The following is a 16,431-nucleotide window of genomic DNA, read 5'->3' on the forward strand; positions in this document are numbered from 1 at the left end:
CTAAAGCAACATTTAATAATTTTGCAGACATAATCAATATCTTAAATAATTTAAATTGGAAAAATCCATATGAGCATTTTTTCGATTTAATAAATGAAAACTCAAAATTTGAAATCAAACTGCTAATCTCAATTATTTTGGAGTCTTACCCGGAAGGTTTGCATGAATGCTTGGAATGGTTGATCAGTGAAAACAATTCAAGTCTAGCTCTTGCTGTTGCTCATGCTCAGTCCAATGTTAATATGTGGTCATTTGGATTAAAGGGGAACATGTAATTTTATTATTTTTCTGGGGGTATGAGGTGTTGTTGGGACTGGGCTCATTAGCATTTTGGGGTTAGAGATGTTAGGTTTTGCCCAAAATAGAGATAAACTGCAATGGGAAAGAACTAAAGCAGATACAAGAGATGCACAAAATTACCCTGGGAAAACCATCCAAAATTGAAGGGAAAAACCTAGCCACACAACAAATAATCATATTAATAATAATAATATGTTAAAGTGTGCAATGCTTTTCGCTTCATGTGATATATAACAAGAGAGACGCTTCACATTACAAGCAGAGGTCTCTTGAAATTTCCCATGGCTCTTCATATTCAAATATACAACTCTTCAAAAATCTTGCCTCAATGCATGTCAAATGAGACATGTCTTTATATTAAATATTATAATTTTATCATAAATGTCCTCTTTAGCTTAAGGTGATCATAACGTTATTAATGCCCAGAGATAAAGATCTTTATTGTAGCTATAATCTCCAACACTCCCTCTTAGCAAGAGCAAGATCTTTAGCTGAACAGTTACACAAGACTGCAACCAAAATGTCAATGATAGAATCCAATCACATAGATCCAATACAATTCATGGAATCACTCAACATGAAAACCCTGCAAGAAGCACAACCAACTTTCACATGGAATTTCTCAACATGACACTAAGAGAACAATTTACTCATTGTTAATCATGAAATCATTCAACATGATAAAGCTGTAACAATTACTCATACTCATGGAATCACTCAACATGATAGATGGAACCATTTATTCATAACTGATAATAATGGAATCACTCAACATGAAAAAATCACTTTCAACTTTCATCATGCACTCTCTCAACGTTATGCTGTCATGGAATCTCTCAACCAAGGTAATAAGGTTTACAACCAGCATCTTATCATGAGCTCTCTCAATGTGATACAGCCATGGACTCTCTCAACATGATTTCCAACTCCTATCACAGAATCTCTCAACATGATCACATCATGGACTCTCTCTACATGATGTTCTCTATGAATCTCTGATAGGTGAAAGAGTTATCAGGTTGTCCTTGCAACTTATTATTGATTTCACATGAATAATAACAATAAAATCATAGCTGAAACTTGTTTCCAACAAGAGTCTTAAAATTTACAATAAAAAGAAATCATAGCTGGAACTCTTTTCCAACAAGAGTCTCAAAATCTATAATATCAAAATATTAACAATATATATATATATATAAATGATGGAAATTCCATAAATACTCCCTCTTAACAGAAATAGCTTTGATCACCATATTAAGATAGATTGCGTAACCTCCCTTTGAGGCTGAACATCTCCCTCTGAATCACAAGCTCGCAAATATAAATCATCAATGCAATATCCTCATCTCTTCTTGTTGCATCCTCTGCAACCAAGAAAAATTAACTCATAAGGTCATCCTGTCAGAGACACCAAAACAAATTGCATACTATTCAGTATTTAAGGGTGTTAAAAAAACTTATCTCCTTGATTGTTTAATCTCAACATGCTGACAGATATAAGAAGAGATTCTGACTTATGCCACTACAGCCAATGTAATGTTCATGCATCAGTATAAATTTTACTGTTTTGATACTAATACCACATGGATAGAACATAGCACAGTAATACTCAAGCTATGGTGATCAAATAGCAGGAATATACAGAATTGTGTAGCAACTTTATATCTGGAAACAGTTATCAATCCTTAGCAGTTGTTGGAGTGGCTGGAGCAGCTTCACATATGCATGCGTCTCCTTCACTCATGAAGAATGCAACTTTCAGCTAATTGATATATATGCCCTCAGATGTTGATCCTTCGTTATGCGCTAGGTCCGGCATAACATCTTTCTTCATGCGTGCTGGGAAGAGGGTGACTGCCATTATACATGATACACATTTAAGTGGCATTCGCGTAACATAATACCAAGAACAGAACATCATTCTCGAGTCCTCAACACATCAGTTTTCACTTTCTCTGCAAGTCAATATTTGTCTAGATTAATATATAATAATCATGTAGTTTCTGTAGTCCATTATGATGGTATTGAATCTTTCTGGAATAAACTGTTTATAATTCTTCACCATCAATGTTTCGAATCATACTACATGATCCATCACCAGAATGAAACAATAGCTAGAGAGCACCAGTTTAATCCATATCTCTAGCTATTGTTTCATTCTGATGATGGATCATGTAGTATGATCCGAAACATTGATGGTGAAGAATTATACACAGTTTAATCCAAAAACATTCAATACTAGATTGATATATATCAATCTTGCCAGTCAACATCGGACGTCAAGCTTCTGTGAGACATTCCAAACATAGTCTTTGAGATAGTGCAGCCCTCCTTGGCAAACATCCACTAAGCGGCACTTCCAACAAAGTACACTTACTGCAAAATCCTTGTTCCCTTTGCCTTAAATAGGCTCCAAATTAATACAGAAATATACATCTATGTCTTCCGCCTTGTCTTGCCTGGAGCACTTTCCAGAAAGTTTATGAATAATTTCAGGTGCATCTTCTCGTCATAAGTAGCTGCTTCCATAGATCAATAAAACCTTCCATGAGTTCCATCCCTTTCGCCGATCATTAGAGATGGTGTTAGATTTCTCGGAAACCATTATTTCCTTTGCACGATACTGCCCTTCATATTCACCCGAAACATTATGTTCAGGTCTCTGTAGAATGCTGTATCTTAAGGCTTTTAACAACCCAGAACTCTCAAGGCAATATTGCCGAGCTAAAGACCAGAATAATACAAAAACGATTTACACAGAAGAACAGTTATAAATTGCATGAACAAGCCTCATGCATTTGGATTCAGCATTCAACTTTTTCTGCACACGTAACATATCAAAGAACAACTGTCATGCCGAGATAACTCTCGATGGTGATTGGAAGACAACCTTTGATAGCAGATAAGAATGGATATGGAACATGAACAGAGGCATGTCCATTATGGGATGATGTGTAAGCAAATCTTGAAACAGCGTGAGCAGTGCACCTTGAAAGATGCCTTGCAACCATCCATGATGGCATTCAGCGGGAGTACATGAATTGTAAGAGATAAAGATTGCCAGTGCACAAAAAAAACTGCCTAATGATCACCTTATGATATTCGTAAGACACTGACGTTTTCTTGACTGAAGAAAATGATACTAACCTGGAACTTGAACAAATTTTCAGAACTGGTAAAATTTAATTATTGTAATGGAATACTCAAGACATGAAGATCCGCTTTGACATATGGTCTGCAATGTCAACTTTGAGCATTGCAAAATAATGAAAATAAAGTTAAACGTGGTTTTGAACAGCTCATTCACTGCCAATTCGTCAGGCAGTGATGATTGAGATAGAAAGAAAACCAACAGTCATAACAATTTATGAGATCGAGAGAAATCACAGATGGAGTAGTCACATACATGAAATTTTCTCACAGCTATCACAAATAATAACATTCACATTTAGCTTTAGATGCATTTTTTTATTGTTGTTATCAACTAGGCCCTGATACTATGTTAGGTTTTGCCCAAAATAGAGATAAGAGACAACAGGAAAGAGCTAAAACAGACACAAGAGACACACAAAATCACCGTGGGAAAACCCTTCCAAAATTGAAGAAAACAACCCACCCAAAACACAAAAACTCATTTTATTGATAATAAATTGTTCAAGTGTACCTGACTCTTCATAGTCAAATATACAACTATTCGAATTTCCTTGCCTCATCGCATGTAGAATGACACGTCGTTATGTTCAATATTACAATTTTTTCATAAATGCTTCAGCTGAAGGTGATCATAACGTTATTAACCTCGAGAGATAAAGATCTCTCTCCAACAAGAGACTGGAAAGTTCGATTTTTATAAATTTAAAAACGCTTTAAAGAAATTAAAACCTCTCTTTTTACCTTTTTAGGCAACAGGGACATCTTGGAGCTTCTGAGGCAATCAAGGGTGGAGTTTCTGAGGCAGTCAGGGGACTTCGTTAAATCCTACACAGGCTTGTGGACTTCCCAATCTCTCCAACATGGGAGGTATCCCAAAAAATCCTTTATGGATGTTTCTTCTTTTGCCTGGAGCCAATGGTGGGGCAGCTCCTCAGTGCCTCTCCATTTGGAAAATGCACCCATTTTTTGGGTGGTTGGGACAGAGTTAGCATGAAACACTATTTTAAAGTAAGCTTTATGCATGTTAGGCATTATATTTTAATTTCTTAATTTTTCCCCAAATATTCAGGGGTCACCGTGGGACACTATTTTAACTATCTATTACGCATGACTTGGCATTTATATACACCCACCAATTAATTAGTAAATCATTTCCCCAGTTAAGTGTAAACCCTCAACGCCCTTGTGTCTTGAGGATGTCCCTATTTTTTGGAAATGCACATTTTTTTGGGAGGAGGGGCAGTGTGTGTCATCATGGATCAAGGAAACAGTAACTAGAAAATGAATTAATTAATTGCTCAGTTTTTAAATTCCCATTAAATTTGACTATGTGGGATCTTTGAAAGTTCCTCAATCTTAGAGTACCATTTACATTCTGTTTGTTTTGATGCTTCCTAATATTTATGGACAATGCTTAAATAGTTTGTCATTCCTGTCAATAATCTTTGCATCTTCAATGGAAGTATCGTGTCTTTTCCATTTCAATGCTCTGCTGTAGCTGACTTATCGGAGTCTAAGGTGCTCACAGTGCTGACCAATCATTCTGCACAGTTCTCGTTTGTTTTGGTTATTCTTGTCAATATTTTTTGCATCTTCAATGCAAATATGATGTCTTTTCCATTTCAATGCTCTGTTTAAGCTGACTTATCCAAGTCTAATGTGCTCACAGTGTTTTCCAATTCTTCTGAGTTCCAGTTTGTTTTTTGTTTCTTGTATGTAAGGTATTCCACAAGAATATTTAATTGAGGAAGCATTAGTATCTGATATTGGTTCCGACTTATATTTGGTTGATTTGATGGAGCTTTTGAGTTTGTTGTGAGAAATCCATGTCATCTTTTATATTGTGGCACTTAATAACACTAGGAATTTGGTTGAAAATCCCTCCGCATTATCAAAGAGTTTTTTTGTTGATTTGCAGGGTCCTACAGATGTGTCTGTGTGACCTTTCATTCCTGATAGTTCTATTCATCTGCTGTTCTCTCTGTCTGCTTAATGTCGTATCCATTAGCCACACATGTGATTTTGTCTTGTTCTATATGCTCATCTGGAATCTTGAAGGGCCGATTGTAATGCTCCCTTTTTGGGATTTCCCTAGTTTTTGCCCTAGAATAAAAAAATTCATTAAAATATGAATTGGAAGACAGAGATATAACCTTGCAATATAATCCTGACTTAGGTTCTGCAATAACCAAACAAGGAGCAAGTGCATATATACAACTGACTCTATTGTTTGTTTAATATAATATACCTTAAGCATTATAAATTGATAATACAAAAGATATATGATCCTAACCTAGAGATTAGATAACAATATCTAATGCACATGAAAAAATTCACTTATAGCATCGAATGTGCAGTGGACTATCCTTTGCAAATGGTGCCTTCGTATGATGTAATCTGTGCTCATTCCACTGCAGGCCTTATGCTTTGCACTTGTATGATGTAGCATGGTTCATTTCTACAGCAGGCCTTATTCTTGACCTTTGTAGGATGTAGCATGGTCCATTCCATTGCATGACTTATCTATCTTGTGAGCTATTGTTGAAAATATAAGTACACATATTACTCTACCTTAGCTACACATTTAATGCCCAATTATTACAGAATGATGAATATTATTACATCATATATACACACATACAAATATATGTATATGTTTGTATGTATATAACAAACAAAATCTTATTCCATCATATATTACATATATAACGTACAAAGCTTAATCTGAGTGCGGCTCATATATATCATATTTATGCAGTTTGCATGTGTCAGAATTACATACTCTAGATGTATCATCCTTTTTTTGAGTTGATTCCTTGAGACTTTTATGCCTTCTCCCTTAGGGTGGAAGAAGCACGCCTTTTCCAAACCAAGTAATTACACCTCTTTAAATTGTATCGTTTCCTAATTTAATTTAATTAGATCCTATTTTTCCATCTTAGACAATGCTCATAATCTTAGTTACCCTGGTTCGCTACTATACACCTACCGGACCAGCCTGTGTATGACCTGGTACCTGGTCCCGGCCCAGTTCGCTCGCTGCTCTGGGAAGTGTTTGAATTTCAAGGGCCCGGTTTGAACTGGAAGGCTGGAAAATTGAACCCGAGCGAACCAGGCTATGTACAAAGCTTAATCCGAGTGCGGTTTATATATATCAGATTTATGCAGTTTGCATGTGTCAGAATTACATACTCTAGATGTATCATCCTTTTTTTGAGTCGATTCCTTGAGACTTTTATGCCTTCTCCCTTAGGGTGGAAGAAGCACTCCTTTTCCAAACCAAGTAATTGCACCTCTCCAAATCGTATCCTCTCCTATTTTAATTTAATTAGATCCTATTTTTTCATCTTAGACAATGCTCATAATCTTAGTTACTGTGGTCCACCCCTATACCCCTACTGGACCAGCCTGGGTATGAACTGGTACCTGGTCCCGGTCCAGTTCACTCGCTGCTCCGGGAAGGGTTTGAATTTCAAGGGCCTGGAAGGCTGGGAAATGAAAACTGAGCAAATCAGGCTTAAACAGATTGAACCCTGGTGAATTTGGTTCAAACTTTGAGGAACTAGGCCCCATTGACATCAATAAAGGACATTTTTTATGCCAAATTTAATAACATTTTGACATCCTTAACCCTAAAAGGTGGAAATGAAAGGCTTCTAATTCTCATTTGTGGTGTGCATGTAGGTTATTTTGAATTGAATGAAACCAAATGCAATGAAAAATAATTCACTGTTCTAACATCCTCAAACACATGCAAAACATTACATGAAGGTACAGTCTGTGCAAAAGCAAGAAATTAGACTGCAATGTGTGGAATACACAGTGATAAGAGGTCTAACCAGCTATTTCTTCCTTCTCCAACCTGTGCATTCAAGTTTAGATTACATATTTATGCATTACAAGCATTTCCAACTGCTCAACTTACCACAAACTTCCCATAACGAAAAAAGCAACTTTAACATGACAACATTGCATATTTTAATCCATTATTTGTACTTGAAACAATGATACTAGAACTTGCTTTTATGATTTAATTTTAATGTTTTGAATCCTTGATGTTGAACTTGAAATATACAATGGCACGATCACAATTCATGATGCTATGATTACAAGTTTTAAAGTTTATGGTTTTTTGTTGTTTAAATCATATGATTTTATGATACTATTTGACATTGAAGGCTTCAAAAATATGTATATATATTTTAATAATTTTTACATGTTTTTGTTGAACTAACCCAAACCCTTTTCCAAAATTTTGCTGTACTAGCGTACTGGTTCTCTGAACTCGAACTTTGAATCAAACTCAAAACTGCTAACTTGTCTAATAATAGCCGTTTACTTTTTAATAGCCTTCTACTTTTTTTTTCTCTATTCATTTACTTTGTCTTATATGGCTTAAAATCTGAATCACACACCTTTAAAGGAATTAACTCATAATCAAATCCTACCTTTTAATAGTTGTTTTATTCATTTTTTGTCCTTTTCTCGGTGAATCGAACCCCTTTGAAGGAGTTAACTCATAATCAAATCCTACCTTTTAATAGTTGTTTTATTCATATTTTGTCCTTTTCTGGGTTTGGCTTATTGTGCTCTTTTGAAGGAATCCGTGCTTCCAAATACTGATTTTTGCTTATCAATACAAAACCTGCTCTAGTTCTGAGTTATTTTAAAATCACTTGCTGATGCAATCTATCTTTGTCACCATTATGGAATACACATCGTATGTAGTTTGCTTATTATTTATTTAATATTTATTATCCATCATTAAATTCTCTTTTGGAAGGGGACATCACAGTCAACCCTTCACAAAAAATTGCTTGTCAAGCAATTATATATGGGTTTTATTATGATTTGGTAGTAGATTTTTTCAACTTAAGATAAGGTTTCTCCAACCTTCTAATGAAATGATCTTGGACCACATAATAGTGCCAATTCAACTTGCCAAAGTGCCATGTTTACATCTCTATAGAGTATACACTTGAAATTACAAATTGTTTGCATTAATATATGGATGCGCACAAAAAGTATACACATTAATGCAAAAGACATGAAGCGTACACGGAGTAGACACATGAATGCATGTAGACACCAAGCATACACAAAGTAGACACATGTACATGTCCAGACACAATTATACACATGAGTATATATATGGAGATGTAGTTCACATGGCCTACAATTTGAAGTTACCAGTTTACAAGAGGGAGGAACGTCCAACAGGGACAAGCTCTATCTCTTGGAGTACACAATCCACAAGAGGTAGGAATGTCTAACCAGGACAAGAGCCATCTCTTGGAGTAACCAAATCCAGAAGAGGCAGGAACACCCAACCAACACCAGATCCATCTCTTGGAGTAACCAAATCCAGAAGAGGCAGGGACACCCAACCAACACCAGATCCATCTCCTGAAGTAACCAAATCCACAAGAGGCAGGAACGCCTAACCAAGACAAGCTCCATCTCTTGGTGTAATCATATCCACAAGAGGTAGGAGTGTCCAACTAGGACAATATCCATTGCTTGGAGTAACCAGATCCACAAGAGGCAAGAATGTTCAACTAGGACTACATCCATCTCTTGGAATGATGAAATCCACAAGAGATAAGACTGTCTAAGTAGGACTAGATCCATCTCTTTGAGTAAGAAAATTCGTTGTAATTTCCCTCAAGCTGGCAGGAACATGCTATGATACCACTCGTAACATTTTCTTTTTGGGTTGCCCTAATTTTTCCTTAAAATCACAATTTTCACAAAAATAAGAATTGTAAGAGGGTTAGAGATTTAATCTTACCAATAAAAATGCCTTTTAACAAGGCAAATCTTGATTTAGGTCCTATAATCGCCAAACAGGGAACAAGTGCATATATACAGCTGACTACATTGTTAGTATAATATAATCTACGTTAATCATTATAAATTGATAGTACAAAAGATATACGATCCAAACCTAGAGACTAGATAACAGTATCTAATGCATATGAAAAAAATTTACTTATGGTATCTAATGCCCAGTGGATTATCGTTCACAAATGGTATCTTTGTATGTAACCTGTGACTGTTCTGCTGGAGGCCTTATTCTTTGCCTTTGTAGGATGTAGCATGGTTCATTCTACTGCAGGACTATCTTGTCAGGTATTAATCTAATGTAGTTGTAAAAATAAATGCACATAGTACTCTAGAGTCTACCTAAGTTACACATTTCATGTCTAATTATTAGACTGATGAGTATGATCACATCATATGTGTGTGCGTGCGTGCATGTCTGTATTGCAAACAAATATACAGACCCTGGTTCCATTATATTCTCCTTGCTGTCTGTACTTTCCTCCTTTTACTTGGATCCTCTATGTATGTTTTGCTTTCAACACCTCGCTGTACGCAAAGTAGGTTGTGGTGCTATCCAAGGTCTTTTTGCAAATCTTGTTCAAGATCTAGAAACAATCAAAAATCTATTTGTAATCTATATGTACCATGCAATATAATTAGCTTTGCTGGCTGAATAACTCTAGAAGAGGGGTGGTATCTCTAGGTGCCCAATGGATAGTGCCCCCTGTGGTTGCCCATAGAATTTTAGGTGGTGTTAGGCTTGAGAATCTGTCCCTCCATCTGGTGCCTGTATCTGAGTTTAGTGGCGATCCTGTGGGGGTTTGGCCGGAACAAAATTAGCATGATTATTTATTTATTTATTATTCTTTCTCTGCTGATGATCTGATTAATGACCGGTTATGGGGGTTATCTTTCCTTATTTAATATATTTTCTGCTGTATCATCCTTTTTTTTGGAGTTGATTCCTTGAGACTTTAATACCTCCTCCCTTAGGATTGAAGAAGCGCTTTTTTCCAACTCAAGTAGTCACACCTTTTCAGATCGTATCCTTTCCTAATTTAATTTAATTATAGTCTATTTCTTCACCTTAGACTGTGCTTACAATTGTTGTCTACTTTTTTTTTTTTCTTTTATTCAGTTACTTTGTCTTAAATGGCTTCAAATCTGAATCTCACGTCATTTAAGGAATTGAGTCATAATCAAATTGTACCTTTTGCTCTTTGTTTTATTCAATTTTTGTTCTTTTCTGGGTTTTGTCAATTTATTTCCATCTTATTATACTGTTTCTAAGGAATCACTGCTTCCAAATACTGATTTCTGCTTATCAATAAAAACCTGCTTTAAATCTGAGCTTTATTCTAAAATAACTTGCTGATGCAATCACTTCTTTGTCACCATTATGGAATATACATCGTATTTAGTTTGGTTATTACTTACTTATTTATTTTATTATTATTTATTATTCACTATTAAATTCTCTGTAGGAAGGGGACATCATACCAATTGAGAACATTTAGTTATTTTGTTCATTAGTTATCGAGTATAACATTAAGCTCTCACGGTTTACATCAATTTTAATCTTTGTAGAAATTAAATTATGGTTAAGGAATTGTTTTTTCAAATAAAAATGCAATTGATGCTTTTCTTTTTTTTGCTTGTAGTTAACTTAAATCAGAAATATGCTTTCTTCTGTTATGTTTAGTTTACCTATATATGTGCAAGAATTATTAAACTTAGACCACCTGCATGAAGATGTCAATGTAACATTTTTTTTATTATGTGGAAATTTATGTTATCCCAACATCTTAATGTAAAGCTAAACTTGGACTTTATCGTTGTTACCAGTTTCCAAAAATTATGATTTGTTTGGGAAGTCAAAAAAATTTGAAATTTGAAACATTTCTAGAGAGATTGAAAAATCTGGTCTGAAATATTTCTGATTGAATTGGATTTCTACTGCATCTGATTTGATTTAGTAATTATGGATTAGTGTTTCTTTTTCCTTTAAATTTAGCTACCTTGTTAGTCTCTGGTTCCATGTATTCATCAAGTAAGAGATTACACAGTAAGTCAACAATTGTTCAATTGGTCAGAAATCAATGCAGAGTTTTATGGTTGGACAAAATGTAAGGTAGTAGAATGTCAATCTAGAAAATGCCCATGATAAACTGAACCATAACAAGCAAGATAATCTAACAACAAGATGAATTAAGCAGAAAGCATATCCATCCTTTTTTTGGGTCAGAGAAGTGTAAACTAGGGGACTACATCCATTAAAATTAAAAATCAGTATCGACGTTTTTTTTCATGGTGCCAAAGGGCATTTGGTTCTAAGATTCATTTTTTGCAGTCTTTTATTTAAACAAGACAGTGGCCCCTAGTTGAAGGATCCTTGATTGATAATTTAGCTAATTTTGAAAAGTTTTTAAAATTCTGTTGATGAGTTTTAAAAGTATTCAGCTAATTTTAATGCTCTCTAGGTTTATTATAAATAATAATATATTCAAATTTTAATGATCTTAAAATAATATGATATGTTTAAAGTTTAATATTATATAATTTGATGTAATAGACATATCTGGAAGTTAATTCTTGCTTTTAGGTGTGTGTGTGTGTGTGTGATTTTGACATGTTTTCTGTAGATGAGCACAAATTGAACCCAACTTTTGAAGCTGAACTAGGATGTAACAAAGCAGTTTAACAAAGACAGTGCTAATCCTACTAGTGCTACAGAATCCCCCACAATAATAGAAAAAACAAATAAGCAGTGATATGCAGGCCACCGATGTTACACTACTGTTAGAAACGGTTGTACTGATTTTGATATGGAAATGGAAGATCATTAATTGTGCCATTTCTTCTTCTTTGGATGGAGCTTTATTCTTCCTTTGCACTATGTTCCATTTTGCTTGTCATCCTCATCATCACGAGCATCTGGGGAAGATTGAGTTCCATTTATTGACAATCTTTTCTGCTGACATCATCTTATTTCAGGGAAAATTTGAATCTTGCTGAACTGAAAAGGATGTCTTTGCACTAATGATTCTTGGGTGTTTATAGGTGTGCCAGCAAGTCTCAAGTTAGCTGAGGTGGGGGCTTTGAATCCCCAAGGGACCTTCAATTGTACAGTGTTGTGCAGAGCATCTTTCCACTATGATGCTTGATATTCCAAACAGTACTTCAATCTAGGGCAATCAGTAGTGAATGCTTGTGGTGTGAAAAGGCAATTCCTCAACTATGATCATCGTTTTAAAAAATATAGCATCTGCTTGTAGATATTTCAAGATGACAAGACCTACTGGAATGTGAGCAAGAGTTGAATGAGTAAAGATTGGAAGTGTCTTTTTCCATAGCTAGGAAATTATTTAGCAAATTGCCTGTAGCTTTGAAGCACAATTCAAATTTGAACCGGAATGGGAGTTTTAGGAGATGAGTCCTCACAAGCATAACCTGAATCCCCACAGGCATAATCTTGAATGATTGGCCAAGGGCTTAAAGGTAGAATAGCAAAGGTTTGAGCATATAAGCAAGTGGTGGCCCCAGATCTAGAGATGACCTCAGAGAATAGCATCTTGATCCTTTACATAATATGAAACTGCGATAAAAGTCCACGGTCACAAAAGGGTAAATTTTAACTTGACCTTCCAAATGGCTGCCATGAGTCATGACTAATTAATCCATTGTGTATATTTGGAATACTAGGCCAAAAGCGTTTAAATATACTCATTATTCCAGGTGTAGCATAAAAAATTCGCCTTCTACCACTTCTTGTTTAAAACCACTCCATGTCCCTGGGGACTTATTTAGTGCAGCTGAGAGGTTTGATCATTGCGTGGGAGGAATCTTTGTATCACACTTTGGATCAAGAGCAGTTCTCTGTGTTGTGGCATGATCAGCCCCACGAGTGTCATTCGTGTATTTAAAACCTGGGAGCATTGTGGCAAGATTTTGATTTGGTTTGCATCTCATGTACAGGAAGAACAGTGAAGGAATTTTTATGCTTTGGGGCTATGTTTTCTACTGTATCCTTTGAAGAGTGTTCCAAATTCACAGGGGTCAAGGTTGAAATGTCTGCAAATTTGTACCAACACTGCTGTAAATTGCCCACTCCAGTAATGGACTTGTGAGATTTTCCATTGCTCATTGCAGTTTAGATAAGTTTCAGAGCTGTCTGCGATAAGAAGACCTTTGATCGATGGATTTTCATCATCGAGGTCTACAAACCTCTTTGTGAGAATGCTAAACACGGGAGGTTTTAGGGTGATATCTCTCATCTTTTAATTCCGTTTAATTTCGAGTGATTGCTTATCCTTTTCTTAACATTTAATAAATATGTTGCATTTTATAGATTCTTGTGGAATTTTCTAGTTTTATATGCACTCAGATCTTTTGTAAAACAAAGTTAAGATAGTAAATATTCTAATTTGGATTTCAGAATTGCATGTTTTTGCATATCTTAGCATTGCCCTCTTGGGAGGGCTTCCCATTGTTTTGCTTTCCTTTTAGAACAAACAAGGTTTTGTATACTCTTTATATAATTTGCATTCTCAAATCTCACCCAAAAAACAGCAAGAATTTAATATTTGTGATGGGATCTTTTGCTCACACGTTAAAATTTTATGACAGTGATATAAAATAAAAAAAGAGGTTGGATTAAGGTGGTAAGATTGATTTACATGAATAGTTAATGGTTCATATTTTTCAATTTGAATGTGTGCAATGGCATCATGGTCATGGTTGAGTATATTAAGATGCACCCAAAAAATGGTTCCAAATTAATCACATAATTATAAACAAATTCAAACATTTTCTCAAGTGATTGGGACAATGTACAAAATGAATTAACCAAGCATGTGATTTGTTACAACGCAAAGCGGCAAAAGAGGTTTGAAGTATGTTGCTTTGTTGTTTTCTTGTAAAGAAAACAATTATGGATTTCTGTATTAGTTACAAGAGTCAGTAAGTTGCTGTATTTGTTTGCGATGTACAGCCAGACATACCAATCCATTTGGGCATTTTCTCAGTTTGTGTTAAAACTAATATAGGACTGCAGTATGACAGATCCTGCCCAGTGTGATGTCTGTCCACATGCAGTACGATAGCAGTATAAAGTGCTTGAATGCAATCAAGGACAAAACAGTGTGCCAAATTCCAGCCATATAAAAGCCGTGGAAGATGTTTTAGTTTAATAATGATGCTTTCTTTGACATCAAATAGATACTTCTCTTCATAGTTGAAAAACTCGGTTTCGGCAATATCTCGGCTAGCTCAATTTTTTTGAAAAACTCGGCCAAAAAATCGGCAATAAATCGGCACTTTTATCAAACATTTGAAACTATATAAGGATTTGAGATATCAAAGTTTTGAGTTAAATAATAATTCATAGCAACTAAAACTTAGTAGATTAACATAACGATAGAATTATATACCAAAGAACAAGTACAAATCTAATATAAATAAGTTCAATACATATAAAAGTCTAAAGAAAACTTTATAATTAGAACACATATTGATATAATAAGTAACAATTTAGTACAATCATAAACCTATAAAAATTAACGAATCTAATAAATCTATATCTATTATTCATATATTCATGTGTAAAGTCTATACATTTATAAATAATAATTATTTATCTTATTATAAACTAAACTTTATTTATAATTTTGTATAGTTACCATGTTACCGAAATATTTACTAGTAACTGAATAATAACTATAAAAAACATAAACTCTTAAAATATATTTATAAATATTGGCTATAGCTAATTATTAAATTAATAATAAAAAATATTGATAGTAGTTATTAATTGATCAATGATAACTAGTAACTACTAAAAATCATAAAATAGATAAAATTTATAATAATAAATTTAACTAATATTAAACACTAAGAAGTAAAAATAATATAAACATACAAATACTGATAATATGTAATGTAAAAACTACATTGAATAGAATTCTAATTTTTAGCGCTATTGGTCGACGCTTAACAAGGGAGAGCCAACGCACTCCAAGAGTCCACATTGTTGATGCTGACAGAAACAATGTAACAATAATGGGGTCATCGCTTGAGCTTTTGTCACAAAAATGGTCGTCGAGTCTTTGCTATCGCAACTAAAGATGTCATGTTTGAAAACCTAAACATGATAAATTTTTCAACATTTTTTGACCAATATTCTTGGCTTTTAGTGCAATATTTTCCAGAAAAATCGCTGCGGTTTTAGGAAAAATTCGATGCCAATATCTTGCATGATATAATCGCTAGCATGTTTCTTCTGCGAAATTGAAATGTCCCTTTACTAATTTTATATGATATTTCAAGCCTCAAATCAAATCTTTAAAATCAAACAACCAATATTTCAAAGATCCACCAATTTCTCAATAAACCCCAAATCGGGTATGCTAGAAATAGTGCCAAAAGCTTCACAGCTTCACCTATTATTAATAAATCTGAAAGTGGACATTTTTACAGAAATTTGAGCAGCATAACAGCCTATAAAATGACATTTCCAGATCTGTATAACATGCACACAATAGCTCCCAAATGGAGGACAAAAAACAATGCTCATCGGGCTCCCGAAAATAGCACAAAATAGCCCGGAATCACCACAAAAATTTAATAATCTATCACAGAAGTATAATCATATCCAAATACATATATTCAGCTCTATTTTAACATTTAAAAGTCTGATATACAGCAGCAACCCAAATTGATATGAAATACTCAACCGGAAACACCAAACTCTTACAAAAAATACACTCGAAAACCCACAAATTTGCACTGTTCAGCACAAAGGCAAACTCTGCACGAGTATGCACATGGAATGGCTTCAAACTCCCGTCCTTAGCCTTCCTGGAAACCTGCAAACTCCCGTTCTTGGGTCTCCTTCTTCATAGGTTTGGCAGCCTCTGAAGAACAACAAAGTAATGTGCAAAAATCAAGTTCTAGAATCAGCCCAAAATGCCTCCAAACTCCTTAAAAGAGGGCATAACCCTAATTTACGTCCAAGAGGGGTTAATAAAACATATTTTAATAATAATTTTCATTTATTGGTCCAACGGTTTCCAAAGATTAACCCCTTTTTTTCCAAAACTTCACCTTCTTGGGCCTGCTTGCCTTTGGCAAAAATTATTATTTTTAATTATTTGA

At 34.6% G+C, this 16,431-nt stretch overlaps 1 protein-coding gene across 2 annotated transcripts in view; it reads left to right on the top strand.

Annotated features, from left to right (window-relative positions):
- The window catches only part of LOC149550528 (uncharacterized), a 32,913-nt gene that overhangs the window by 5,575 nt on the left and 10,907 nt on the right, over positions 1-16,431 (top strand). The window lies entirely within an intron of this gene.

Source organism: Cupressus sempervirens, chromosome 7 (assembly GCF_028749045.1).
Source record: "Cupressus sempervirens isolate cs-2001-9-10 chromosome 7, ASM2874904v1, whole genome shotgun sequence".
NCBI lineage: Eukaryota > Viridiplantae > Streptophyta > Pinopsida > Cupressales > Cupressaceae > Cupressus > Cupressus sempervirens.